This window comes from Cupressus sempervirens, chromosome 2, assembly GCF_028749045.1.
Source record: "Cupressus sempervirens isolate cs-2001-9-10 chromosome 2, ASM2874904v1, whole genome shotgun sequence".
Lineage (NCBI taxonomy): Eukaryota > Viridiplantae > Streptophyta > Pinopsida > Cupressales > Cupressaceae > Cupressus > Cupressus sempervirens.
Genome location: NC_143119.1, coordinates 569,326,775 through 569,353,948, shown reverse-complemented (window position 1 = coordinate 569,353,948; position 27,174 = coordinate 569,326,775). Strand labels below are relative to the sequence as shown.

General features: G+C 44.8%; 3 non-coding genes and 3 pseudogenes across 3 annotated transcripts; all 6 read left to right on the top strand.

Moving 5' to 3' along the window:
* The first annotated feature begins 4,599 nt into the window (after positions 1-4,599).
* Positions 4,600-5,698, top strand: LOC149574712 (18S ribosomal RNA; annotated as a pseudogene).
* Positions 5,699-6,400: 702 nt separating this feature from the next.
* Positions 6,401-6,554, top strand: LOC149574711 (5.8S ribosomal RNA). Its single transcript, XR_016361273.1, has one exon. It is a non-coding gene; the product is annotated as a 5.8S ribosomal RNA (ribosomal RNA).
* A 219-nt stretch (positions 6,555-6,773) lies between these two features.
* LOC149574710 (25S ribosomal RNA) lies at positions 6,774-10,123 on the top strand. Its single transcript, XR_016361071.1, has one exon. It is a non-coding gene; the product is annotated as a 25S ribosomal RNA (ribosomal RNA).
* Positions 10,124-20,827: 10,704 nt separating this feature from the next.
* LOC149574709 (18S ribosomal RNA) lies at positions 20,828-22,535 on the top strand (annotated as a pseudogene).
* Positions 22,536-23,237: 702 nt separating this feature from the next.
* LOC149574708 (5.8S ribosomal RNA) lies at positions 23,238-23,378 on the top strand (annotated as a pseudogene).
* A 107-nt stretch (positions 23,379-23,485) lies between these two features.
* On the top strand, positions 23,486-26,854 carry LOC149574707 (25S ribosomal RNA). The gene has a single exon (XR_016361073.1). It is a non-coding gene; the product is annotated as a 25S ribosomal RNA (ribosomal RNA).
* The last annotated feature ends 320 nt before the right edge of the window (positions 26,855-27,174 follow it).

The following is a 27,174-nucleotide window of genomic DNA, read 5'->3' as shown; positions in this document are numbered from 1 at the left end:
ATTCAAGCCGAGCCATAATTTTCAAATTTGGTTAGCTTGCGATATAAAATGGGCACCCGAGCCATTTTACTTGAGTCATAATTTTCAAATCAGGTAGCTTTCGATATAAAATGGTAGTCAAGAAATTCTAGTAGGTCTCCAAAAATTAATCAATTTACTCCCTTAACTAATGCAATCAAATCACCTAACCAATGCCAATATTTGTCTCCATTGACAACCTCATAAAAAATGGGGTTGTGGATGGCAATTCGATCACATTTTTCATTGAATTGGGTTTTAAGGTACTTGTCCATTGAATGTACATTTCTAATGTAGAGTAAGCCTTGCACTAATAGTTTATATAGGAGAGGTAGTGTGCTTGACAAATGGTGGCCGAGCCTTGCACTAATAGCTTATATAGGAGAGGTGGTTGCCGTGAGCCTCTCCCATGCCCCTTTCATTGATTCAACATTCGTGTCTAGGCGGATCGGATTGTTGGATTTTCAACTGGTGTATGCTAATGTTGAATCAATTAAAGGGGTGTGAAGCGACCTCTGAGTGCTTCTCCTCAGCTCTCTTTTAGATCATGTCTTCTAATCACTCAATTTTGGAAAAGGTGAGGTAGTGGTTACCGACCCATGGCGTGTCTTTTTGGAGATTTTAAAACTTGATCTAAACTTGAGCCCTTGTCTAGCAGTCTAGCATTGCTTGGTATAATGGCAATTTTCTATGGGCATGAATCCTCCAACGAATGCTATGCCTGGACTGTCTCTTAGATCATCTTCTTCGACAACTTGACTGATGCAATTTTGTGTAGGCATGGCAGCAACATTTTCCATTATATAGCATCTCTGTCCATTGAGTTTGAAGTCAATCTAATGGTGAGCCCTTGTCTAGAAATTTAGGTGGGTGCTTGGCGCTCTAGCAATTTTTCATGGTGTACATATCATGGCTATATGGGAGCTTTGATACTGAAAGCTCTCGGTGAACCTGCAAGCCATTTTTGTGCCTGTCTTTGCTATTCAACCTATCCTTAACAAGCTATTGAGGAAACTCCAAATGTCAAGTTGGTCTCATCCTCTATCAATGTTAATCAACCTAACATAAAAAATCCCATCCAGCTACCATGGGCACTCCAAATACCAAGCCGTTGTTGCCATGCCATCTTACTTGGACTCCTAGACGATCAAGGCCGACATTGTGTTCGCTCATCTCAAGTAAACCTCAAAAAAGGCACCAAGGCAAATGGTATTGTCGAGTTGTCCCACCTGAGCTGTTCCACCCGATCTCCAAAAGTTGACCATTTCACTCCCTTGGCTCAATGAATTCACATCTCCTAACTGATGACAATCTTTTGCTCCTCTGTCGACCTCATAAAAAATGGGGTTGTGGATGGCTGTTTGGTCACATTTTTCAACGATTTGGATTTTTAAGGCAGTTGTCAATGTGTTCGCTAATTTCTAATGCAGAGCGAGCCTTGCACTAATAGCTAATATAGGAGAGGTGGTTTCCACAAGCCTCTCCCATGCCCCTCTCATTGATTCAACGTTGGTGTCTAGGCAGATGGATGTGTCAATTTTCAAAACGGTGGACACTGATGTTGAATCAATTAGAGGTGCATGAAGCCCACCCTCAAGGTGTTATTTCTTGACTCTCCTTTAGATCATGTTTTCTTATCAATCGACTCACGAAATTTCAAAAAAATGTTTGGTAGCGGTTTTCAACCCTCACCGCGTGTACTTCATGATTTTAAAACTTGATCTAAATGGGAGCCCTCGTCTAGCACCTCCATCCGGTGTTTGCTCAGGTATTACATAAATTTTTGCCATCAGCATGAATCCCCCAATGAATGCCTACCCTTGGACTCTCTCTTAGATCACCTTCTTTGATCACTCGACCAACGCAATTACGAAAGATACTTGGTAGCGGTTGCCATTCTACTGCGTTTCTGTTCAGTGATTTGGGAGTTGATCTAATGGCGAGCCATTGTCTAGCCATGAGGTGGGTTCTTCGTGCTCTAGTAATTTTTTCTGTGCCTATCCTGGCTACAATGGGAGCTTTGATAAAAAAAATCTCTCGGTGACCCTCCCCAATATAATTAGTGCTGGTGTTCAAGGAAAACACATTGTTCAAATTTCAAATATTGGCACCAGCATCATTTCCATTGGGAGGGCTCTCTCCCAAAAGTCGTCTCTTTGCAATAACTTCTTCAGCACAAAATTGTCAGAATGGTTCGGCAGTGGTTGTTGTTCCAATGGTGCTGTTGTGGTGGTTGCCTGGATGGCAATCTGAAGGGCAAGCTGTCATCTAGCAGTTGGGCTATGCATCACGAGTGACAAGGGAGCCTTTTTTATTGAAAGCTCCCTGTGGCTATTGATCAGAAGAGCCATTGCTTGTGTGAGAAAGGAAAAACGCGGCCTCAGATTCCAAACAAAATCAACGACATCAGATCTGTATAAGTGCAGAATGAAGTGAATGGAGAGAGCTCTCGATAAATGGCGACATGGTGGTTGCAAGAGAAAATTGACCTATTCAGAGCATTAGCCTCGGGCCATTGTGATGGCTTTGCAATTGCTCTTTAATTGTAACCTATGTTTGCAAAGTAGCAGAGTTTGCATGTAAGATTGGCCTTGTTCTTGATAGTTCTAGGAGATGAACTCTGAAACTTTTGGATTGGGACCTTTCAAGGTGAAATTCATCCAGTTGATCGGATGAGCTCGATGTGCTTGTATCTATTCCAAGATGGTAATGATGGTCATTAATTTATGGTGGTGAGTATGTCCCATTTGGTAATCACAATGGCAGAGCTGGTGGGAGGTACTTGTCGCTTTGTTTTGTTGGATACCCTTAATGTAAGTGTTTGCATGGCTCGCAACACACTGCACATTTGGTGTTCGATTCTAGGATACGCTTGTTGCTGAGTGTATGGAGTGGTATCTTTTAGCCAACGGCTCATTCTCTTGGCACGTTCTATCATTGCTTTTTTATCCTACCTAGATGGCAAGAAGGAAAGAGATGGTTGCATGGGTGCATTGCTCGACGTCCCTAATTTCTTCAAGGGTCCACTCTCCACCTCAAGTTTTTCCGATTGGTAGGGTCTTAGGATTGAGAGGGGTTGGCGAAAGGTTTGGTTACCACATAATTTAGTCGCTAGTGCGTTCTTGGTGTGTGCTCGCCTCTTCACTATCTCATCCTACAAAAGTGCATGGCACTGTCATGACAGCTTTTGTGGTCTAGGCCAGTAGAAGCATAGACTATTACCATTAATTTTTGTTTGGATGCAGAAACTCTCCATGCCCTATCCTGTGCGTGCAATCCAAATGGCTACAGCTCATGGGTACTGCGGGAGATACTCTTCTTAAGCTTCACCCTAAATAGAGTATTCAGTGTTGCATTGTGTGGGAAAAAATCCCAAGGCGTTTCATCTCTCTTCAGATTCAAAATTTTGGGAGGGCTTGTCAAAGTGTGGCCATTTGTACGGAGTGCACCAAAAAAGCGTGTAGGGGGCATATGCTTGGGAAATGGATGTCTTTGAGTGTCCTTACTCAGTTGCGTGCATGGTGTACATCTTTGCATTACGACTCTGCTGCAAGCATTTGTAATTAGAGAATTTTGGGGGAATGGGTTTCATACGAGATGTTCTTCTCAAGCTCCTACAAACTAGAGCACTCATCTTTGCAATGCTCTAATAAGTGCAGGCCCAACATGTCTGTCTAGGGGAAGAAATCACACGAATGCTTTTTGCCAAGATGTGGGTGCTCACGGGTGGTTCCCTCATGGTGCAGTTCTTTGCTATCTGCATGTTCATGTGATTGAAGCTTGTCCGACAATGCTAGTGTGAGTGTTCACTCGTAGGAACTTTTATGTACCTACGCTGGCAGATCACGTGTCACAGGGAACAGTTAGTGAAGTTGTGCTGGGAAAGGAGATATTTGGCAGAGGTTGAGACATGTCTATGTATCCGGGAGGGCTCTCATCACCTAAAAATGTGCATAGGGGGTTTTATACATGATGCCCTTGAGTTGCCTTATAATTGAGGTAGTCGCGTGCACAGTGATGCCCCCCCGCCAATCGCATGACCAGCCATGTTTTTGACTCACACGGCCCTTCCCCCTTCAGCACGGTGGTCTCTGTAGGAACTTCGACAACCAACCCTTCGTCATGGGGAAAATATTTTTTGCGATCGAGAAGACTTTTGTCTATGCGAGTGCACCTCAACAAGAATGTAGGAGCCATATGCTTGGGAAATGGATGTCTCTGAGTGGCCTTACAATTGAGGTGGCTACGTGCGCGGTGCATCTCATACAGACTTGAGACTTCTTTTCGAGTAGTGGTGACAGCGAGCTCGAGGGTAAAGGGTTTCGTATGAGATATTCTTCCCAGGTGTCTGTGAACTGAGGCTCCCTATTTGGTCCTCTCCGGTCAATGATGGGAAACTTTCCTCTTGTGTGAATTCTTTGAGCATTACAAGTCCTGCTTGTGCTGTGAATGTCATTCTTGTTGCTTGTGTCGAGGATTATGTTAGGATGCATGATGGAACGAATGCAAATTTCAGTTTCCAATCGCGGCAGGCATCCCTTGGCTATAGCAAGTCTTGGGTGTCCCCTCATTGTTAGAAGAAACCTAGTTGATCCTGCTAGTAGTCATATGCTTGTCTCAAAGATTAAGCCATGCATGTCTAAGTATGAACTATTTCAGAGTGTGAAACTGTGGACGGCTCATTAAATCAGTTATAGTTTCTTTGATGGTACTTTGCTACTCGGATAACTATAGTAATTCTAGAGCTAATACATGCACCAAATCTCAACTCTTGGAAGGGATGCATTTATTAGATAAAAGGTCGGTGTGGGCTTGCCCACTATTCTGGTGATTCATGATAACTCAACGGATTGCACTACCTTTGTGCTGGCGACGCTTCATATAAATTTCTGCTCTATCAACTTTCGATGGTAGGATATAGGCCTACCATGGTGGTGACGAGTGATGGAGAATTAGGGTTCGATTCCAGAGAGGAAGCCTAAGAAATGGCTACCACATCCAAGGAAGGTAGCAGGCACGCAAATTACCCAATCCTGACATGGGGAGGTAGTGACAATAAATAAGAATACTGGGCTCATCGAGTCTGGAAATTGGAATGAGTACAATCTAAATCCCTTAAAAAGGATCCATTGTAGGGCAAGTGTGGTTCCAACAACCATGGTAATTCCATCTCCAATAGTGTATATTTAAGTCGTTGCAATTAAAAAGCTCGTAGTTGGACGTTGGGTCATCACAGTCGGTCCACCTTCTTGGTGTGCACTGGCCCTCACGTCCCTTCTGCCAATGGCATTTTCTTGGCCTTAACTAGCTGGGTCATAGTTCTGGTGCCGTTACTTTGAAAAAATTAGAGTGCTCAAAGAAAGCCTATGTTGTGAATACATTAGCATGGAATAACATGATAAGAGTCTAGTCATGTTCTGTTGGCCTTGGGGACTAGAGTAATGATTAATAGGGACTGTCGGGGGCATTCGTATTTCATTGTCAGAGGTGAAACTCTTAGATTTATGGAAGATGAACCACTGCGAAAGCATTTGCCAATTATATTTTCATAAATCAAGAATGAAATTTGGGGGCTCGAAGATGATCAGATACCATCCTAGTCTCAACCATAAATGATGCCGACTAGGGATCGACAAATGTTGCTCTAAGGACCGTAGGTGAACCTTCGGTAGGATCATTATTGGTTCAAGACCCTAAATCGTGTAGGGGATGGAGCTGGCCTCCTCCCCGCCCCTAAAATCTTGGCAACATGTGAACACTTGGCCCTACAGTGATGTGCTGGATGGCCAAGCTACGATTCCAACACCATCAAGGTTGAGGGTCACATCAAATGTCGTGATTGAAAGTGTGGATTCCCTACGGGGCAAAGAGACTCGAATGCAATCTAGATTATGATCGGTGCCTTTGAACAAGGTCTACATCAGAGAGAGAGGTCCCTACTCAGTTGTAGTTCAGAGGGAGATTAGGCTTCATCCCCCATTGAGATTTCATGGCCCGATCGTGTGCGTGGTGATGTGCCAGGGATCCATTGTTTCAATGGCGGCAAGTTGGTACTGCCACAACCCCCTGTTTCCTCGCCCAGGTGTGTTAACTCGTCGCTTGGAGCATTCTATGTTGAGGATGGGTGCACTCGCATGATTTGCAAGGCAGGGGCCCCATCCGATGACACGGCTCTCCCATGAGTCGACTACCACCTTTGCAAAGCGATGGGGCAGGGACACACCATAGCATTCCTCGTCACACCCATTGGGTGCTCAGGGTTCAGGATGTGTCAACACCCAAAACATGGGTGCAACACGCACCTTAGAAATCCAAAAAATGAAGCACAATCTAGTTCCTTGTGCACTTGGGTCGCCAAAAGATAAAAACATAACAAAATCACAACTCTCGGCAATGGATATCTCGATTCTCGCCACGATGAAGAATGTAGCAAAATACGATACTTAGTGTGAATTGCAGAATCCCATGAATCATCAAGTCTTTGAATGCAAGTTGTACCCAAGGCCTCGACCAAGGGAACGTCTACTTGGGTGTCACACTACAAAATTTCCCTTCCTAGTGAGAAGCAGAGATGGTTGTCTGTGTCTGCAAGTGGCATGGTCGGCTAAAATGAGCATGAGGTTCATCGATCCATTGCAATGAGTGGTGGCTCCCAAAGGCCAGCGTTGGTTTGCGCTGATCAAACGATTCCTCACGAGGAACTTTATTCTGGGTCCAGTGGCCCGTCATAGTGCAGGCATGCTGCATCTCTACCGCATCCCCAAGTCAAGCATGAATACCGGCTAAGTTTAAGCATATCAATAAGCAGAGGAAAGGAAACTTACCAAGATTCCCCTAGTAATGGTGAGCGAACCAGGAAGAGCCTGGCATGAAAATTAACGGTCGTGCCTATTGAATTGTAGTCTGTAGAAGCATCCTCAGCGACGGACTAGGCCCAAGTCCCCTAGAAGGGGATGCCGGAGAGAGTGAGAGCCCTGTCAGGCCTGGACCCTGTTGCACCACGAGGCGCTATCGATGAGTCAAGTTGTTTGCGAATGCAGCCCTAATCGAGCGGTAAATTCTGTCCAAGGCTAAATACAGGTGAGAGACCAATAGCGAACAAGTACCATGAGCGAAAGATGAAAAGGACTTTTAAAAGAGAGTTAAAGAGTGCTTGAAATTGCCAGGAGGGAAGTTGATGGAGGCCGACGATGTGCCCTAATCAAATGCAAAATGGTGTGAGCCAGTCTGCCACTTGGTTCATGAGACGTGCCAGCGTGGGCTGTCACGGCAGCACAAGCGCGTGCCTTTACGGTAGACTCTTAGGCACTTGCGTGCTCATGGCACTACCCAATGGGATTTCCATCCGACCTATCTTGAAACACGAACCAAGGAATCTAACATGTGTGCGATTTGGTGGGTTCAAAAAACCCACAGGTGCAAGGAAGCTGACTAGCGAGATCCCCTCTCGAGGGGTGCACAGCCGACTGACCCTGATCTTCTATGAAGGGTTTGAGTGCGACCACACCTGTTGGGACCCGAAAGATGGTGAACTATGCCTGAGTAGGGTGAAGCCAGAGGAAACTCTGGTGGAGGCCCGGAGCAATACTGACATGCAAATTGTTTGTCTGACTTGGGTATAGGGGCAAAAGGCTAATCGAACCATCTAGTAGCTGGTTTCCTCTAAATTTTTCCTCAAGATAGCTAGAGCTCACGTGCAAGTTTTATCGAGTAAAGAAAATGATTAAAGGCATTGGGGGCATAACACCCTCGACCTATTCTCAAAATTTAAATAGGTAAGTCAGTAAGGCTGCTCTATTGAGCCACACCATAGAATTGTGAGCTCCAAGTGGGCCATTTTTGGTAAGCAAAATTGGCGATGCAACATGAACCAAAAGCCAAGTTACGGTGCTAAATTGTGTGCTAACCCAGATCCCGCAAAGGGTGTTGGTTGATTAAGATAGCAGGACGGTGGTCATAGAAGTTGAAATCTACTAAGGAGTGTGTAACAACTCACCTACCAAATCAACTACCCTCGAAAATGGATGGTACTGAAGTGCACAACCTATACTCGGCTATCAGGGCAAGTGCCAGGCTCCAATGTGTAGGAGGACATGGGGGTTGTTGCAAAACCTTGGGCATGAGCCTAGGTGGACTGGCCCCTAGTGCAGATCTTGCTTGTAGTAGCAAATATTCAAATGAGAACTTTGAAGACTGAAGTGGGGAAAGGTTTCATGTGAATAGAACTTGGACATGGGTTAGATGATCCTAAGAGATGGGGAAACCCTATTTCAAGGGCGCACTTTGTGCGATCATCGAAAGGGAATCGGGTTAATATTCTCAAACTGAGACATGGCGATGGACGACAACATTAGATAATCTAGAGATGTCGGCGAGGGCCCTGGGGAGAGTTTTCTTTTCTTTTTAATAGCCTGCCCACCCTAAAATCGGTTCAATTGAGATAGGGTCCAACGGCTAGGAGAGCACTGCACATCCTGCAGTGTGCGATGTACCTTCAGTGGCCCTTGAAAATTTAGAGGACCAAGTACCATTCACACTCAGTCATACTCATAACCGCATCAGGTCTCCAAGGTGAACAACCTCTGCTCAATAGAATAATGTAGGTAAGGGAAGTCAGTAAGATGGATCCGTAACTTCAATAAAAGGATTGGCTCTGAGGGCTAGGCCTAGGAGTCTGCACCCCGAACTCGTGGGCTGTTGATGGCCTGCACGAGCTACTCCCGTGGTGAGGGTGGTCCGTCGTGTGTCGATCGGGCGATGAACACAACATGCCCCCTTCAGAGGGCTTTCCCTAGCCAGCAAACAATCAACTCAGAACTGGTACAAACAAGGGGAATCTGACTGTTTAATTAAAACAAAGCATTGCGATGGTCCCTGCGGATGCTGACGCAATCTGATTTCTGCCCAGTGCTTTGAATGTCAAAGTGAAGAAATTCAACCAAGCACCGATAAATGGCGAGTGTAACTATGACTCTCTTAAGGTAGCCAAATGCCTCATCATCTAATTAGTGACGTACATGAATGGATTGACGAGATTCTCACTGTCCCTATCTACTATCTAGCAAAACCACAGGCAAGGGAACGGGCTTGGCAAAATCAATGGGGAAAGAAGACCCTGTTGAGCTTGACTCCAATCTGACTTTGTGAAATGACTTGAGAGGTGTGAATAAGTGGGAGTTTTTGAGCGCAAGTGAAATACTACTACTTTTAATGTTATTTTACTTATTCCGTGAGGCAGAGATGGGGAAATGCCCCTATTTTTGGCCTTAAGGTGCATCTAGGTGCACCGATCTGGGTGGAAGACATTTTCAGGCGGGGAGTTTGGCTGGGGCAACACATCTGTTAAAAGATAATGCAAGTGTCCTAAGATGAGCTCAACGAGAAAAAAAATCTCGTGTCAAACAAAAGGGTAAAAGCTCATTTGATTTTGATTTTCAGTATGAATACAAACTGTGAAAGCATGGCCTATCGATCCTTTAGACTTTTGGAATTTGAAGCTAGAGGTGTCAAAAAATTTACCACAGGGATAACTGGCTTGTGGCAGCCAAGCGTTTATAGCGATGTTGCTTTTTGATCCTGCAATGTTGACTCTTCCTATCATTGTGAAGCAAAATTCACCAAGTGTTGGATTATTCACCCACCAATAGGAAATGTGAGCTGGGTTTAGACCGTCGTGAGATAGGTTAGTTTTACCCTACTGATGATCCGCGTTGCGATAGTAATTCAACTTAGTACGAGAGGAACTATTGATTCACACATTTGGTCATCGCGCTTGGTTGAAAAGCCAATGGCATGAAGCTACTGTGTGTCAAATTATGACTGAACGCCTCTAAGTCAGAATCCATGCCAGATGCGGTGCATATCTCTCTCTAGTTTCATCGCAATCGTGAGGGCAAAAAAATCTCCCAAATGCCAAATTCTCGATAGGTGGGGTTTGTAATTTCTACTAGGATGAAAAAATCTCCCAAGTGCCAAATTCTGAGTGGGTGGGGTTTTGTGAAAATTTTTGCAAGGGCAAAAAATCTCCCAAGTGCCAAATTCTCGATGGGTTGGGTTTGTAATTTCTACCAGGAAGAAAAAATCTCCCAAGTGTCAAATTCCCGGTGGGTGGGGTTTTGTAAAAAATTTTGCAAGGGTGAAAAAATATCCCAAGTGCTAAATTCTCAGCAGGTGGGGTTTGTAATTTTTGCCACGACAGAAAAAGCTCCCAAGTGCCAAATTTTGAGGGCGAGTGGGGTTTTGTGAAAATTTTTGCGAGGGCAAAAAAATCTACCAAGTGCCAAATTCTCTACGGGTGGGGTTTGCAATTTTTGCAAGGCTGGAAAAATCTCCCAGGTGCCAAATTCCCGACAGGTGGGGTTTTTAATTTCTGCCGAGGCGAAAAAAACTACCAAGCGCCACATTTCAGGCGGGTGGGGTTTTGTAAAAAATTTCACGACGGCAAAAAAATCTCCCAAGTGTCAAATTCCAGGTGGGTGGGGTTTGCAATTTTTGGGAGGGTGAAAAAATCTCCCTAAGTGCCAAATTCTTGACAGGTGGGGTTTGCAATTTTAGCGAGGGCATAAAAATCTCCCAGATGCCAAATTTTTGGCGGTGGGGTTCGTAATTTCTGCCAGGGTGGAAAAATCTCTTGAGTGCTAAATTTTGGGCAGGAGGGAGGGGTTTTGTAGAAATTTCTCCCAGGGCAAAAAAATCTCATGAGTGCCAAATTTCGGCCAAGTGGGGTTTTGTAAAATTTCCAAGAGGGGAAAAAAAATCTCCCTAGTCCCAAATTCTAAGCTGGTGGGGTTTGCAATTTTCGAAAGGGCGAAAAAATCTCCCAAGTGCCAAATTTTCGACAGGTGGGGTGTTGTGATTTCTAAAAGTGTGAAAAAATCTCTCAAGTGCCAAAGCTTCCTCGAGGGAAAATAAGTCTTCCAAGTGCAATTTCCATGTGAGTCAAGTTTGTAATTAGTGCAATTGCGGGTGGGTCGGGTTTTCAATTTTTGTGAGGGCAAAAAAATCTTCCAAGTCCAAATTTTGGGCAGGTGGGGTTTCATAATTTCCAAGTGCCAAATTCTGAGCGGGTGGGGTTTGTAAATTTCGTGAGGGCAAAAAAACTTCCATGTCCAAATTTTTAGTGGGTGGGGTTTGTAAATTTTCATGAGGGAAAAAAAATCTTTTGATTGGAAATTCCAAGCGGGTGGGGTTTTGTAATTTTCACGAGGGCAGACAACTCATGTACGTGATCCAAAATTTGTTAACTTGTTTTTTTGGTTAACGCCCAAAGTTTTGAACTCAAATCGAGTCAACTACCCTGACTCGAATCACCTCGAGCCTAATCGCCTCTGAATTTTTTGCACAACCCATGTCACCGCGCTCGACTTGATTCTAAGTGCCCCGAGTCATGTACGTGGTCCAAAAGAGGTCAACTTTTTTTTTGGGTTAATGCCCAAAGTTTTCAACTCAAACCATGTCGGCAACACTGACACGAATCGCCCGAACTACCCCAACCCTGACTCAAATCTCGTTGAGCCTTAACCACCTCCAATTTTTTCGAATGACTCATGTCACCATGCTCGACTTGATTCTAAGTGCGTCGAGTCATGTGCATGATCCAAAGGCAGTCAATTTTTTTTGTGTTAACGCCCAAAGTTTTCAACCCAAATTGTGTCGACAACCCTGACTCGTATTGCCTCAAGCCTTAACAGCCTCCAATTTTCTCGCAGGACTCATGTCACTGTGCTCGACTTGATGCCCCGAGTCATGTATGTGATCCAAAAGTGGTTAACTTCTTCCTTTTTTGGTTAACATCCAAAGATTTCAACCTGAATTATGTCAACAACCCTGACTCAAATCGTCTCGAGCCTTAATCGCATGCAATTTTTTTGCACCACTCATGTCATCATGCTTGACTTGATTCTATGCGCCCCGAGTCATGTACATGATCCAAAAGCAATTAACTCTTTTTTTGGCTAATGGCCAAAGTTTTTGAATCGAATCAGCTACCTTGACTCAAATTGCCTCGAGCCTTAACCGCCTCCATTTTTTTCGCTCGACTCATGTCATCGCACTCGCCTTGATTCCGAGTGGCCCAAGTCACTTACATGATCCAAAACTGGGTAACGTTTTCTTTTTTCTTTTTTCTTTTTTTTTTCAAGTCTAAAAGTTTTAAACTAAAATAGAGTCAAATACCCCGACTCGATTTGTCTCCAAATTTTTTGCACGACTCATGTCACCGTGCTCGACTTGATTCTAAGTGCCCCGAGCCGTGTACGTGATCCAAAAGCAGTTAACTTTTTCTTTTTGGTTAATGCCCAAAGTTTTCAACCCGACCCACCTCAGTAACCTCAACTCGAAGCACCTCGAGCCTTAATGGCCTCTAATTTTTTTGCATAACTCATGCCACCGTCAACTTTTCGCACGAATCATGTCACCGAGGGCACCTCGATGCTACGTGACCCGAGCCCTATGCGCGATCCAAAATTGGGTAACATTTTTTTTTGAACTCCCAAATTTTCATTCTTTTTCACCTTACGGGGCCTATCATGATCTCTTTTTATAAAGGAAATTCTCAAATTAGATCGTTTTGGCTACCCTACCTCAAATCTCGCTAGCTAGGCATAACACCTCGAGTCAGCTTAGAAATAAGTGAACTAAGAACTGTGCATGATCCAAAAGTGGGTAACTTGTTTTTTTTTTTCATAATGCCCAAAATTTAGCACTTTTCGCTATATAGGGCCTCCCATGATTTATTTTTCCCTCGTCGACCCACTCTGGCCACCCAATTGAGTCACCCGAGGCTAGGGCGATGGAGATGGGTTTACCCAGTCGGGTGACCCAAGTTGGGTTGACCCAGGTGTGCGATCCTGGCTGGGGATAGCAAGTCAATTATATAAGTTTTCTTGTCAATTTTGCTAGCTAGGATAGCTCACCAAGTCATCTGACCATGTGGTCTTTGCCAAATAACCCCAACAAGTTGCTTCAAAGAATTGACTCTTTGACTCCACTCACAGCTCGTCAAATAGGCTCACCAAGATGACTTACCATCTTGCCTCACCAGGTTGACCCACCAGGTCACCTCTTCTTTAAGACCACTCACCATGTTGGCTCCCCAAGTCAGCTCACAGAGTTGACTATTTAGGTTGCCTCACCAAGTCAAATCCTTAAGTTTGCTCACCAAGTCAGCTCCCTAAGTCATCTCACCAAGTTGACTCACCTAGTCATTTTACCACCTTGCCCCAGCAAGTGTGCTCACCAAGTTGCCCCACCGAGTTGTTTCTCTAAGGCCACTCACCATGTCAGCTCACCAAGTCGGTTGTTTAAGTATGTTGCCAAGTCAACTCTTTAAGTTCGCTCACCAGGTCAGCCTGCCCAAGTTAGCTCTTTAAGTTTGCTCGCCACGTTCTCCCACTCAACTCGTATCAACAAGCTAACTCACTTAGTCACCTCACAAAGTTGAGTCTTTAAGTGTGCTCACCAAGTTGACTCACCATATCGCCTCGATAAGTTGGCTTGTTGAGTTACCCCACCAAGTCACCTCTTTAAGCTCGCTTACCATGTCAGCTCGTCAGGTCGGCTCACCAAGTCAACTAATCAAGTAGGCCCACCAAGTCACCTCACCATGTTGACTTTTTGAGCCCACTCGCCAGGTCATCTCACCAAGCCGACTCGAGTACATTGCCAAGTTGACTCTTTAAGTTCTCTCGCTAGGTCAACTCGCCAAGTCTCTTATAAGTTTATGGTATTAAGGGGAGCTTCCTGCATCACCTCACCAAGTCACATCTTAAACCCTGCTCACCATGTCAACTTTCCAAGTCAGCTGAACAAGTCGACTATTCAAGCACGCTTGCCAATTTGACACTTTTAGTTCACTCTCAAGGTCTTCTCGCATGGTTAGCTCATCCAGTCACCCCACCAAGTCACCTCAATGACCCAACTCATCTAATTGCCCCACCAAGTTGACTCTTTAAGTTTGCTCACCAAGTCAGCTTGCCAAGTTGCCTCTCTTCAGGGCTGGCGGCCAAGGGTTAGATAGGTTCACTCACCAGATTGCCTCACCAAGTGGGCTTGCCAAGATACCCCACCAAGTAGCCCAAAAAGTTGACTCTTTAAGTTTGCTCAATAAGTTGGCTCACCTAGGCGGCCTACCATCTCGCCTTGCCAACTTTCCCAACCAAGTTGTCATTTTAAGCTTGCTCACAAATTTGACACACCAGCTAGGCTCCCCAAGTCGGCACACCAAGTGCTCTCACCAGGTCAACTCTTTAAGTTTGATCATCAAGTCACCCCATGAGGTCAGCACACCAAGTTGACTCTTTAAGTCTGTTCATCAAGCCACCCCACAAGGTCGGCAAACCAAGTACTCTCACCAACTCGACTCTTTAAGTCTGTTTATGAAGTCACCCAAATAGGTCATCCCACCAATTACTCTCACCAAGTTGACTCTCTAAGTTTGTTCATCAAGTCACCCCATCAGGTCGGCCCACCAAGTACTCTCACCAAGTCAACTCTTTAAGTCCGTTCATCAAGTCACCCAACCAAGTACTCTTACCAAGTTGACTCTTTAAGTTTGTTCATCAATTCACCATGCCAAGTACTCTCAAAAAGTTGACCCTTTAAGTCCACTCATCAAGTTGTGCCACCAAGTACTCTCACCAAGTCGACTCTTTAAGTTCGTTCATCAAGTCACCCCACCAAGTACTCTAACCAAGTCGATTCTTCAAGTGTGTTCATTAAGTCACGCCACCAAGTACTCAAACCGAGTTGACTCTTTAAGTCTATTCATCAACTCACCCCACCAAGTACTCTCACCAAGTCAACTCTTTAGGTCCGAGTTGACTCTTTAAGTCTATTCATCAAGTCACCCCACCAAGTACTCTCATCGAGTTGACTCTTTAAGTCTATTCATCAAGTCAACCCCACCAAGTACTCTCACCAAGTCAACTCTTTAGGTTCGTTCATCAAGTCACCCCACCAAGTTGACCCTTTAAGTCTGTTCACCAAGTCACCCCACCAAGTACTCTCACCAACACAACTCTTTACGTCCTTTCATCAAGTCACCCCACCAAGTCAACCCTTTAAGTCCGTTCATCAAGTCACAAAAACAAGTACTCTCACCAAGTTGACTCTTTAAGTTCGTTCATCGAGTCACCCCGCCAGGTCGGCCCACCAAGTACTGCCACCAAGTCAACTCTTTAAGTTTGTTCATCAATTCACCCAGCCGAGTACTCTCACCAAGTTGACTCTTTAAGTCCGCTCATCAATTCTTGTCTCCAAGTACTCTCACCAAGTCACCTCTTTAAGTTCATTCACCAAGTCACCCCACCAAGTACTCTCACCAAGTCGACTCTTTAAGTTTGTTCATCAAGTCACCCAACCAAGTACTCTCACCAAGTCAACTCTTTAGGTTCATTCATCAAGTCACCCCACCAAGTACTCTCGCCAAGTCAACTCTTTAGGTCAGTTCATCAAGTCACCCCACCAGGTCGACCCTTTAAGTTGTTTCATCAACTCACCCCACCAAATACTCTCACCAAGTTCACTCTTTAAGTCCTTTCATCAAGTCATCCCACCAAGTCGACACTTTAAGTCCATTCATCAAGTCACCAGAACAAGTACTCTCACCAAGTTGACTCTTTATGTCTATTCATCAAGTCACCCCACCAGGTCGGCCCACCAAGTACTCTCACCAAGTTGACTCGTTAAGTCCGTTCATCAGTTCACCCCGCCAAGTACTCTCACCAAGTTGACCCTTTCAGTCCGCTCATCAAGTTGCACCAAGAAGTACTCTCACCAAGTTGACTCTTTAAGTTCATTCATCAAGTCACCCCACCAAGTACTCTAACCAAGTCGATTCTTCAAGTGTGTTCATCAAGTCACCCCACCAAGTACTCTCACCAAGTCGACTCTTTAAGTCTGTTCATCAAGTCACCCCACCAAGTACTCTCACCAAGTCGACTCTTTAAGTCATTTCATCAAGTCACCCCACCAAGTCAACTCTTTAAGTCCATTCATCAAGTCACCAAAACAAGTACTCTCACCAAGTGGACTCTTTAAGTCCGTTCATCAAGTCACCCCACCAGGTCGGCCCACCAAGTACTCTCACCAAGTTGACTCTTTAAGTTTGTTCATTAGTTCACCCTACCAAGTACTCTCACCAAGTTGACTCTTTAAGTTCGCTCATCAAGTCGCACCACAAAGTACTCTCACCAAGTTGACTCTTTGAGTTCGTTAATCAAGTCACCCCACCAAGTACTCTAACCAAGTCGATTCTTCAACTGTGTTCATCAAGTCACCCCACCAAGTACTCTCACCAAGTCAACTCTTTAAGTCTGTTCATCAAGTCACCCAACCAAGTACTCTCACCAAGTCAACTCTTTAGGTCTGTTCATCGAGTCACCCCACCAAGTTGACCCTTTAAGTTCGTTCATCAAGTCACCCCACCAAGTACTCTCACCAAGTTGACTCTTTAAGTCCTTTAATCAAGTCACCCCACCAAGTCGACTCTTTAAGTTCATTCATCAAGTTGCCAGAACAAGTACTCTCACCAAGTTGACTCTTTAGGTTTGTTCATCAAGTCACCCCACAAGGTCAGCCCACCAAGTACTCCCACCAATTCGACTCTTTAAGTCTGTTCATTAGTTCACCCCACCAAGTACTCTCACCAAGTTGACTTCTTAAGTCTGCTAATCAAGTCGAGCCACCAAGTACTCTCACCAAGTCGACTCTTTAAGTCCATTCATCAAGTCACCCCACCAAGTACTCTAAACAAGTCGATTCCTCAAGTGCGTTCATCAAGTCACCCCACCAAGTACTCTCACCAAGTCAACTCTTTAAGTTTGTACATCAAGTCACCCCACCAAGTACTCTCACCAAGTCAACTCTTTAGGTCCATTCATCAAGTCACCCAACCAAGTTGACCCTTTAAGTACGTTCATCAAGTCTCCCCAACAAGTACTCTCTCACCAAGTTGACTCTTTAAGTCCTTTCATCAAGTCACCCCACCAAGTCGACTCTTTAACTCCGTTCATCAAGTCACCAGAACAAGTACTCTTACCAAGTTGACTCTTTAAGTTTATTCATCATGTCACCCCAATAGGTCGACCCATAAAGTACTCTCACCAAATTGACTCTTTAAGTCTGTTCATCAGTTCACCCCACCAAGTACTCTCACCAAGTTGACTCTTTAAGTCCTCTCATGAAGTTGTGCTACCAAGTACTCTCACCAAGTCGACTCTTTAAGTTTGTTCATCAAGTCACCCCACCAAGTACTCTAACCAAGTCAATTCTTCAGGTGCGTTCATCAAGTCACCCCACCAAGTACTCTAACCGAGTCGACTCTTTAAGTCTATTCATCAAATCACCCGACAAAGTACTCTCACCAAGTCAACTCTTTAGGTCAGTTCATCAAGTCACCCTGCCAAGTCGACCCTTTAAGTCTGTTCATCAAGTAACCCCACCAAGTACTCTCACCAAATTGACTCTTTAAGTCCTTTCATCAAGTTATCCAACCAATTTGACTCTTTAAGTCTGTTCATCAAGTCACCAGAACAAGTACTCTCACCAAGTTGACTCTTTAAGTCCATTCATCAAGTCACCCTACTAGGTCAGCTCACCAAGTACTCTCACCAAGTTGACTCTTTAAGTCCATTCATCAGTTCACCCTACCAAGTACTCTCACCAAGTTGACTCTTTAAGTCTTCTCATCAAGTTGCGCCACCAAGTACTCTCACCAAGTTGACTCTTTGAGTCCATTCATCAGGTCACCCCACCAAGTACTCTAACCAAGTCGATTCTTCAAGTGCGTTCATCAAATCACCCCACAAAGTACTCTCACCAAGTTGACTCTTTAACTTTGTTCATCAATTCACTCCACCAAGTACTCTCACCAAGTCAACTCTTGAGGTTCGTTCATCAAGTCACCCCACCAAGTCGACCCTCTAAGTTTGTTCATCAAGTCACCCCACCAAGTACTCTCACCAAGTTGACTCCTTAAGTTTGTTCATCCGTTAACCCCGTCAAGTACTCTCACCAAGTTGACTCTTTATGTCTGCTCATCAAGTCACGCCACCAAGTACTCTCACCAAGTTGACTCTTTAAGTCCATTCATCAATTCACCCCACCAAGTACTCTAACTAAGTCGATTCTTCAACTACGTTCATCAAGTCACCCCACCAAGTACTCTCACCGAGTCAACTCTTTAAGTCTTTTCATCAAGTCACCCCACCAAGTTTTCTCACCAAGTCAACTCTTTAGGTTCATTTATCAAGTCACTCTGCCAAGTCGACCCTTTAAGTTCATTCATCAAGTCACCCCACCAAGCACTCTCACCAAGTCGATTATTTAAGTCCTTTCATCAAGTCACCCCACCAAGTCAAATCTGTAAGACCGTTCATCAAGTCACCAGAACAAGTACTCTCACCAAGTCTACTTTTTAAGTTCGTTCATCAAGTCAACCCACCAGGTTGGACCACCAAGTACTCCCACCAGGTTGACTCTTTGAGTTTGTTCATCAACTGACCCCACCAGGTCAGACCACCAAGTACTCCCACCAAGTCGAATCTTTAATTCTGTTCATTAGTTCACCCTGCCAAGTACTCTCACCAAGTTGACTCTTTAAGTCTGCTCATCAAGCCGTGCCACAAAGTGCTCTCACCAAGTCTACTCTTTAAGTCCGTTCATCAAGTCACCCCACCAAGTACTCTAACCAAGTCGATTCTTCAAGTGCACTCATCAAGTCACACCACCAAGTACTTTCCCTATGTTGACTCTTTAAGTCTATTCATCAAGTCACCCCACCAAGTACTCTCACCAAGTCAACTCTTTAGGTTCGTTCATCAAGTCACCCCACCAAGTCAACCCTTTAAGTTTGTTCATCAAGTCACCCCACCAAGTACTCTCACCAAGTGGACTCTTTAAGTCCTTTCATCAAGTCACTCCACCAAGTCGACTCTTTTCTGTTCATCAAGTCACCCCTCTAGTTCGACCCACCAAGTACTCCCACCAAGTCAACTCTTTAAGTTCATTCATCAGTTCACCTTGCCAAGTACTCTCACCAAGTTGACTCTATAAGTCCGCTCATCAAGTCATGCCACCAAGTACTCTCACCAAGTTGACTCTTTAAGTCCATTCATCAAGTCACCTTGCCAAGTCGACCTATGTTTGCATAGTAGTAGAGTTCGCATGTAAGATTGGCCTTGTTCTTGATAGTTCTAGGAGATGACCTCCAAAACTTTTGGATTGGGTCCCTTCAAGGTGAAATTCATCTAGTTGATTGGATGAGCTTGATGTGCTTGTATCTATTCCGAGACAGTAATGATGGTCATTAATCTGTGGCGGTGAGTATATCTCATTTGGTAATCACAATGGCGGAGCTGGTGGGAGGTACTTGTCGCTTTGTTTTGTTGGATACCCTTAATGTAAGTGTTTGCATGGCTCGCAACACACTGCACATTTGGTGTTTGATTCTAAGATGCACTTGTTGCTTTGTATAGAGTTGTATCTTTTAGCCAAGGGCTCCGTCTCTTGGCACATTCTATCATTGCATTTTTATCCATTACGGACGGCAAGAAGGAAAGAGACGGTTGCACGGGTGCATTGCTCAACGTCCCTAATTTCATCAAGGGTCCACTCTCCATGTCAAGTTTTGCCAATTGGTAGGGTCTTGGGATTGAGAGGGGATGGCGAAAGGTTTGGTTGCCGCATAATTTAGTCACTAGTACATTCTCAGTGTGTGCTCACCTCTTCACTATCTCATCCTACAGAAGTGCATGGCACTGTGGCGATAGCTTTTGTGGTATGGGTCAGTAGAAGCGTAGAGTATTACTATTAATTTTTGTTTGGATGTGGAAACTCTCCATGCCCTGTCCTACGTGTGCGATCTGAGAGGTTGCGGCTCATGGGTTTTGCAGGAGATACTCTTCTTCAGCTTTCCCCTAAATAGAGCATTCGGTGTTGCATTGTGTGGAAAAAAAGCCCAAGGCATTTCATCTCTCTTCAGATGCAAAATTCTAGAAGGGCTTGTTGGAGTATGGCCATTTGTATGGAGTGGACCAAAAAAGCATGTAGGGGGCATATGCCTAGGAAATGGATGTGTTTGAGTGTCCTTACTCGGTCACATGCGTGATGTACATCTTTGCATTACGACTCTGCTGCGAGCATTTGTGATTCGAGCATTTTGGGGGAACAGGTTTTGTACGAGATGTTCTTCTCAGGCTCCTGTGAACTAGAGAGCTCATCTTTGCAATGCTCCAACAAGTGCAGGCCCAACATGTCTATCTAGGGGAAGAAATTGCATGAATGCTTTTTACCAAGATGTGGGTGCTCATGGGTGGTTCCCTCACAGTGCAGTTCTTCAGTATGTGCATGTGCATGTGATTGAAGCTTGTTCGACAACACTAGTGTGAGTGTTCACCCATAGGAACTTTTTTGTACCTATGCTGGCAGATCATGTTTTACGGGGAATGGTTAGCAAAGTTGTGCTGGGAAGGGAGATATTTGGTAGAGGTTGAGACATGTTTGTGTATGCGAGTGGGCTCTCATCACCTATAAATGTGTGTAGGGGGTGTTATACATGATGCCCTTGAGCGGCCTTATAATTGAGGTTGTCACATGCACAGTGATGCCCCCCTACCAATCAGATGACCAGCCATGTTTTCAACTTGCATGGCCCTTCACCCTTCAGCACAGTGTTCTCCATTGGCACTTTAGCAACTAGCCCTTCATCATGGGAAAAATGTTTGTTGCGATCAAGAAGACTTTTGTCTGTGCGGGTGCACCTCAACAGGCGTGTAGGAGGCATATGCCTAGGAAATGAATGTCTCTGAGTGGCCTTACAATCCTGCCAGTACTCGTATGCTTGTCTCAATGACTAAGCCATGCATGTCTAAGTATGAACTATTTTAGACTGTGAAACTGTGGAAGGCTCATTAAATCAGTTATAGTTTCTTTGATGGTACTTTTCTACTCGGATATCTGTAGTAATTCTAGAGCTAATACATGCACCAAATCTTGACTCTTGGAAGGGATGAATTTATTTCATAAAAGGTCGGCGCGGGCTCACCAATTATTTCAATGATTCATGATAACTTGATGGATCGCACGGTCTTTGTGCTAGTGACGCTTCATTCAAATTACCACAATCCAAGGAAGGAAGAAGTCATGCAAATTACCCAATCCTAACACGGGGAGGTAGTGACAATAAATAACAATACTAGGCTCGTCGAGTTTGGTAATTGGACTGAGTACAATCTAAATCCCTTAATGAGGATCCACTGGAGGGCAAGTCTAGTGCCAGCAGCCGCGGTAAGTCCAGCTCCAATAGCATATATTTAAGTTGTTGCATTTAGAAAGCTTTTCGTTGGACCTTGGGTAGATACGGTTGGTTCACCTTCTTTGTGTGCACTCGCCCTCACATCCCTTCTGTCAGCGGCATGTTCCTGGCCTTAACTGGCTGGGTCACAGTTTGGGTGTTGTTACTTTGAAAAAATTAGAGTGCTCAAAGAAAGCCTACGCTCTGAATACATTAGCCTGGAATAATTTGATAGGAGTCTAGTCCTATTCTGTTCGCCTTCGAGACCGGAGTAATGATTAATAGGGACTATCGGGGACATTCATATTTCATTGTCAAAGGTGAAATTCTTGGATTTATGGAAGACGAACCACTGCAAAAGCATTTGCTAAGGATGTTTTAATTAATCAAGAACAAAAGTTGGGGGCTCAAAGATGATTAGATACCATCCTAGTCTCAACCATCAATGAGGCCAACCAAGGATCGACGGATGTTGCACTAAGGACTCTGCCAGCACCTTCTAAGAAATCAGAGTTTTTGGGTTCTAGGGGGAGTATGCTTGCAAGGCTGAAACTTAAAGGAATTGACGGAAGGGCACCACCAGGAGTGGAGCCTGTGGCTTAATTTGACTCAACACGGGGAAACTTACCAGGTCTAGACATAGTAAGGATTGATAGATTGAGAGCTCTTTCTTAATTCTATCGGTGGTGGTCAATGGTCATTCTTAGTTGTTGGAGAAATTTGTCTGGTTAATTCAGTTAACGAATGAGACCTTAGCCTACTAACTAGCTATGTGGAGGTTCCCCTTCGCGGCCAGCTTCTTAAAGGGACTATGGCCTCCTAGGCCATGGAAGTTTGAGGCAATAACAAGTTTATGATGCCCTTAGATGTTCTGGGCCGCACACACACTACACTAATGCAACCAACGAGTTTCTCTCCCTGGCCTGAAGGGTTTGGGAAATCTTGGCAAATTGCATCATGATGGGGATAGACCATTTCAATTATTGATCTTCAACGAGGAATTTCTAGTAAGTGTGAGTAATCAGCTCACGTTGACTATGTCCCTGCCCTATGTATACACCACCCGTCGCTCCTACCAATTGAATGATTCAATGAAGTGTTCGAATCATAGCGATGATGGTGGTTCCTGTTAGCAACATCATGAGAAGTTCATTGAACCTTATCATTTAGAGGAAGGAGAAGTGATAACAAGTTTTCCATAGGTGAACCTATGGTAGGATCATTGTCAGTTTGAGACCCTGAATCATTTAAGGGATGGAGCTAGCCTCCTCCCCGCCCCCAAAATCTTAGTGATGTGTAGAAACTTGGCCCTACAGCGATGTGCTAGATAGCCAAGCTATGAGTCTAGCACCGTTAAGGTCAAGGGTCACATCGAATGCCGTGATCGAAAGCATAGATTCCCCGTGGGGCGAAGACACTCGGATGCAATCTGGATTATGATCGGTGCCTTCAAACAATGTATGTGTTAGAGTGAGAGGTCTCTACTTGGTTTTAGTTTAGAGGGAGTTTGAGCCTCATCCCCCATTGAGATTTCATGGCCTGATCGCATGTGCGGTGTTGTGCTAGGGATCTGTCATTTCGACGATGCCAAGTCAGGACTGCTACAACCCTTCGTTGCCTTGCCCAGGTGTGTTAACTCATTGCTTGGAGTGTTCTATGTTTAGGATGGGTGCACTCACATGATTTGCAAGGTAGGGGCCCTGTCTGATGACATGACTCTCCCATGTGTCAACTCCCACCTTTGCAAGGCGATGTTGCAGGGACACACCACAGCGTTCCTCGTCACACCCATCGAGTGCTCGGGGTTCAGGATGTGTCAACACCCAACACACAAGTGCAACGCGCACCTTACAAATCCAAAGAATGAAGTGTGATCCAGTGCCTACCACAATTGGGTCACCGAAAGACAAAAACATAACAAAAGCATGACTCTCGACAATGGATATCTAAGCTCTCGCCACGATGAAGAATGTAGTGAAATGTGATACTTAGTGTGAATTGCAGAATCCCATGAATCATCAAGTCTTTGAACGTGATTTGTGATGGTCGTCCATGTTTGCAAGTGGCATGGTCAGCTGAAATGAGCACAAGGTCCATTGATCCGTTACGACGAGCAGTGGCTCCCAAAGGCCGGCATTTGTTTGCGCTAATCGAACAATTCCTCGTGAGGAAATTTATTCTTGATCCAGCGGCCTACCACAATACAGGCATGCTGCATCAAATCAAGATTCCCCTAGTAATGATGAGAACATTTGGAATAGCCCAGCATGAAAATGGATGGCTGTGCCTGTCGAATTGTAGTCTGTAGAAGCATCCTTAGCGACAGACTAGGCCCAAGTCCCCTATAAGGCGGCGCTAGAGAGGGTGAGAGCCCCATCGGGCTTGGACCCTATCACACCATGAGGCACTGTTAGTGACTCAGGTTATTTGGGAATGCATCCCTAATTGGGTGGTAAATTCCATCCAAGGCTAAATACGAGCGAGAGATCGATAGCGAACAAGTACTGTGAGGCAAAGATGAAAAGGACTTTGCAAAGAGAGTTAAAGAATGTTTTAAATTACTAGGAGGGAAGCAGATGGAGGCTGGCAATGTGCCCTAGTCAGATGTGGAATGGTGTGAGCCAATCTGTCACTCGGTTCGGGGGACGTTCCAGCATGGGCTGTTGCGACGGCACAAGTGAAACCTTCTAGTTGCACAAGTGAGTAGTCGAGGAGCGAAGTACGCGCCTTTATGGTGGGCTCTCTGGCACATACGTACTCATGGCACTAGCCAGTGGGATTTCCATCTGACCATCTCGAAACATAGACAAAGGAGTCTAACATGTGTGCGAGTTGGCGAGTTGTGAAAACCTACGAGGTGCAAGGAAGCTGACTGGCAAGATCCCCTCTCGAGGGGTGTACCACCGACCAACCCTGATCTTCTATGAAGGGTTCAAGTGCAAGCACACCTGTTGGGACCTGAAAGATGGTGAACTATGCCTAGGCAAGGCAAAGCCAGAGGAAACTCTGGTGGAGGCCCGCAGTGATACTGACATGCAAATCGTTCATCGTACTTGTGTATAGGGGCGAAAGACTAATCAAACCGTCCAGTAGCTAGTTTCCTTCGAAGTTTCCCTCAGGATAGCTGGAGCTCATGTGCGATTTTTATCGGGTAAAGCAAATGATTAGAGGCATTAGGGGCATAATTCCCTCAACCTATTCTCAAACTTTAAATAGGTAAGTCGGCGTGGCTGCTCTGTTGAGACGGGCCATGGAATTGCAAGCTCCAAGTGGGCCATTTTTGGTAAGCAAAACTGGCGATGTGGGATGAACCAAAAGCCTAGTTACGGTGCCAAATTGTGGGCTAACCCAGATCCCACAAAGGGTGTTGGTTGATTAAGACAGCAGGACAGTCTTCATGGAAGTCAAAATTCACTAAGGAGTGTGTAACAACTCACCTGCTGAATCAACTAGCCTCAAAAATGGATGGCGCTAAAGTGCACAACCTATACTCGGCCATCGGGTCAAGTGCTAGGCTTTGATGCATAGGAGGATGTGGGGGTTGTTGTGAAACCTTGGGCGTGAGCCTAGGTGGACCGGCCCTCGGTGTAGATCTTGGTGGTAGTAGCAAATATTCAAATGAGAACTTTGAAGACTGAAGTGGGGAAAGGTTCCATGTGAGCAGCACTTGGACATGGGTTAGTCAATCCTAAGAGATGGGGAAACCCTATTTCAAGGGTGCACTTTACACGATCATTGAAAGGGAATTGGGTTAATATTTTTGAACCTAGACGTGGCGGCATATGACAACATTAGGAAATCTGGAGACGTTGGCGAGGGCCTCGGGAAGAGTTATCTTTTCTTTTTAACAACCTGCCCACCCAAAAATCAGTTCAAGCAGAGATAGGGTCCAGCAGCTGGAAGAGCACCGCACGTCCCACGGTGTATGGTGCGCCTTTGATGGCACTTGAAAATCTAGAGTACTAAGTATTGTTCACACCCGATCATACTCATAACCAAATTAGGTCTCCAAGGTGAATAGCCTCTGGTCAATAGAAAAATGTAGGTAAGGGAAGTCGGCAAAATGGATCCGTAACTTCAGGAAAAGGATTGGCTCTAAGGGCTAGGCCTAGGGGTCTGCACCCTAAACTAATGGGTTGTTGGTGGCCTACCTGAGCTACTCCCACGGTGAGGGTAGGCCATCGCATGCCGATCAGGTCGCAGACACAGAATGCCCCCTTCGGAGGGCATTCGCTAGGCGGCGAACAGTCGACTCAGAACTTGTATAGACAAGGGGAATTTGACTATTTAATTAAAACAAAGCATTGCGATGGTCCCTACAGATGCTAACGCAATGTGATTTCTACCCAGTGCTCTAAATGTCAAAGTGAAGAAATTCAACCAAGCACGAGTAAATGGCAGGAGTAACTATGACTCTCTTAAGGTAGCCAAATGCCTCATCATCTAATTAGTGATGCACATGAATGGATTAATGAGATTCCCACTATCTCTATCTGCTATCTAGCAAAACCACAACCAAGGGAACAAGCTTGGAAAAATCAGCGGGGAAAGAAGACCCTGTTGAGCTTGACTCTAGTCTGACTTTTTGAAATGACTTGAGAGGTGTAGAATAAGTGGGAGCTTTTGGGTGCAAGTGAAATACCACTACTTTTAACATTATTTTACTTATTTTGTGAGGCCGAGATGGGGAAATGCCCCTATTTTTGGCCTTAAGGTGCGTCTGGGCATGCTAATCTAGGCAAAAGACATTGCTAGGTGGGGAGTTTAGCTGGGGCGACACATTTGTTAAAAGATAACGCAGGTGTCCAAGATGAGCTCGACGAGAACAGAAATCTCGTGTGGAACAAAAGGGTAAAATCTCATTTGATTTTGATTTTTAGTACAAATACAAATCGTGAAAGCGTGGCCTATCGATCCTTTACACTTTCAGAATTTGAAGCTAGAGGTGTCAAAAAAGTTACCATAGGGATAACTAGCTTGTGGTAGCACAACGTTCATAGTGACATTACTATTTGATCCTTCGATGTCGGCTCTTCCTAGCATTGTGAAGTAGAATTCACATGGTGTTTGATTGTTCACCCACCAATAGGGAATGTGAGCTGGGTTTAGACCCTCGTGAGACAGGTTAGTTTTACCCTATTGATGATCTACAATATGATAGTAATTCAACTTAGTACGAGAGGAACTGTTGATTCACACATTTGGTCATCGCGCTTGGTTGAAAAGTTAGTGGCACGAAGCTACCATGTCTCAGATTATGACTGAATGCCTCTAAGTCAGAATCCACACTAGATGCAGCGCATATCTCTCTCCGGTTGCATCACAACCCATAGTAGGGGTGCTCTTGCACTCCCAGGGGCTCGTGTCATTGGCCATCTCCAATTGGTGCATTAGCCCATTGGAGCAACCTTTGATATTAATTTCAAGTGGTCGGCGAGAAGAATATTTTGTAGATGACTTAAATAACTGACGGGGTATTGTAAGTGGCAGAGTGGCCTTGCTACCACATTCACTGAGATTCAGCCCTCTATCGCCTCGATTCGTAAAAACATTTTTGACTCTGAAGTGGGTGGGGTTTACAATTTTTGCGAGGGCGAAAAACTCTTCCAGGTGCCAAATTCTCGGCCAGGATTAGTAATTTTTGCCAGGGCAAAAAAATCTCCCAAGTGCCAAATTTCGAGCAGGTGGGGTTTTGTGAAAATTTTTGCGAAGGTGAAAAAATCTCCCAAGTGCAAAATTCTCAGTGGGTGGGGTTTTGTAAAAAATTTCACGATAGCAAAAAAATCTCCCAAGTGCCAAATTCTCGGCAAGTGGGGTTTGCAATTTCTGCCAGTATGAAAAAAATCTCCCAAGTGCAAAATTTT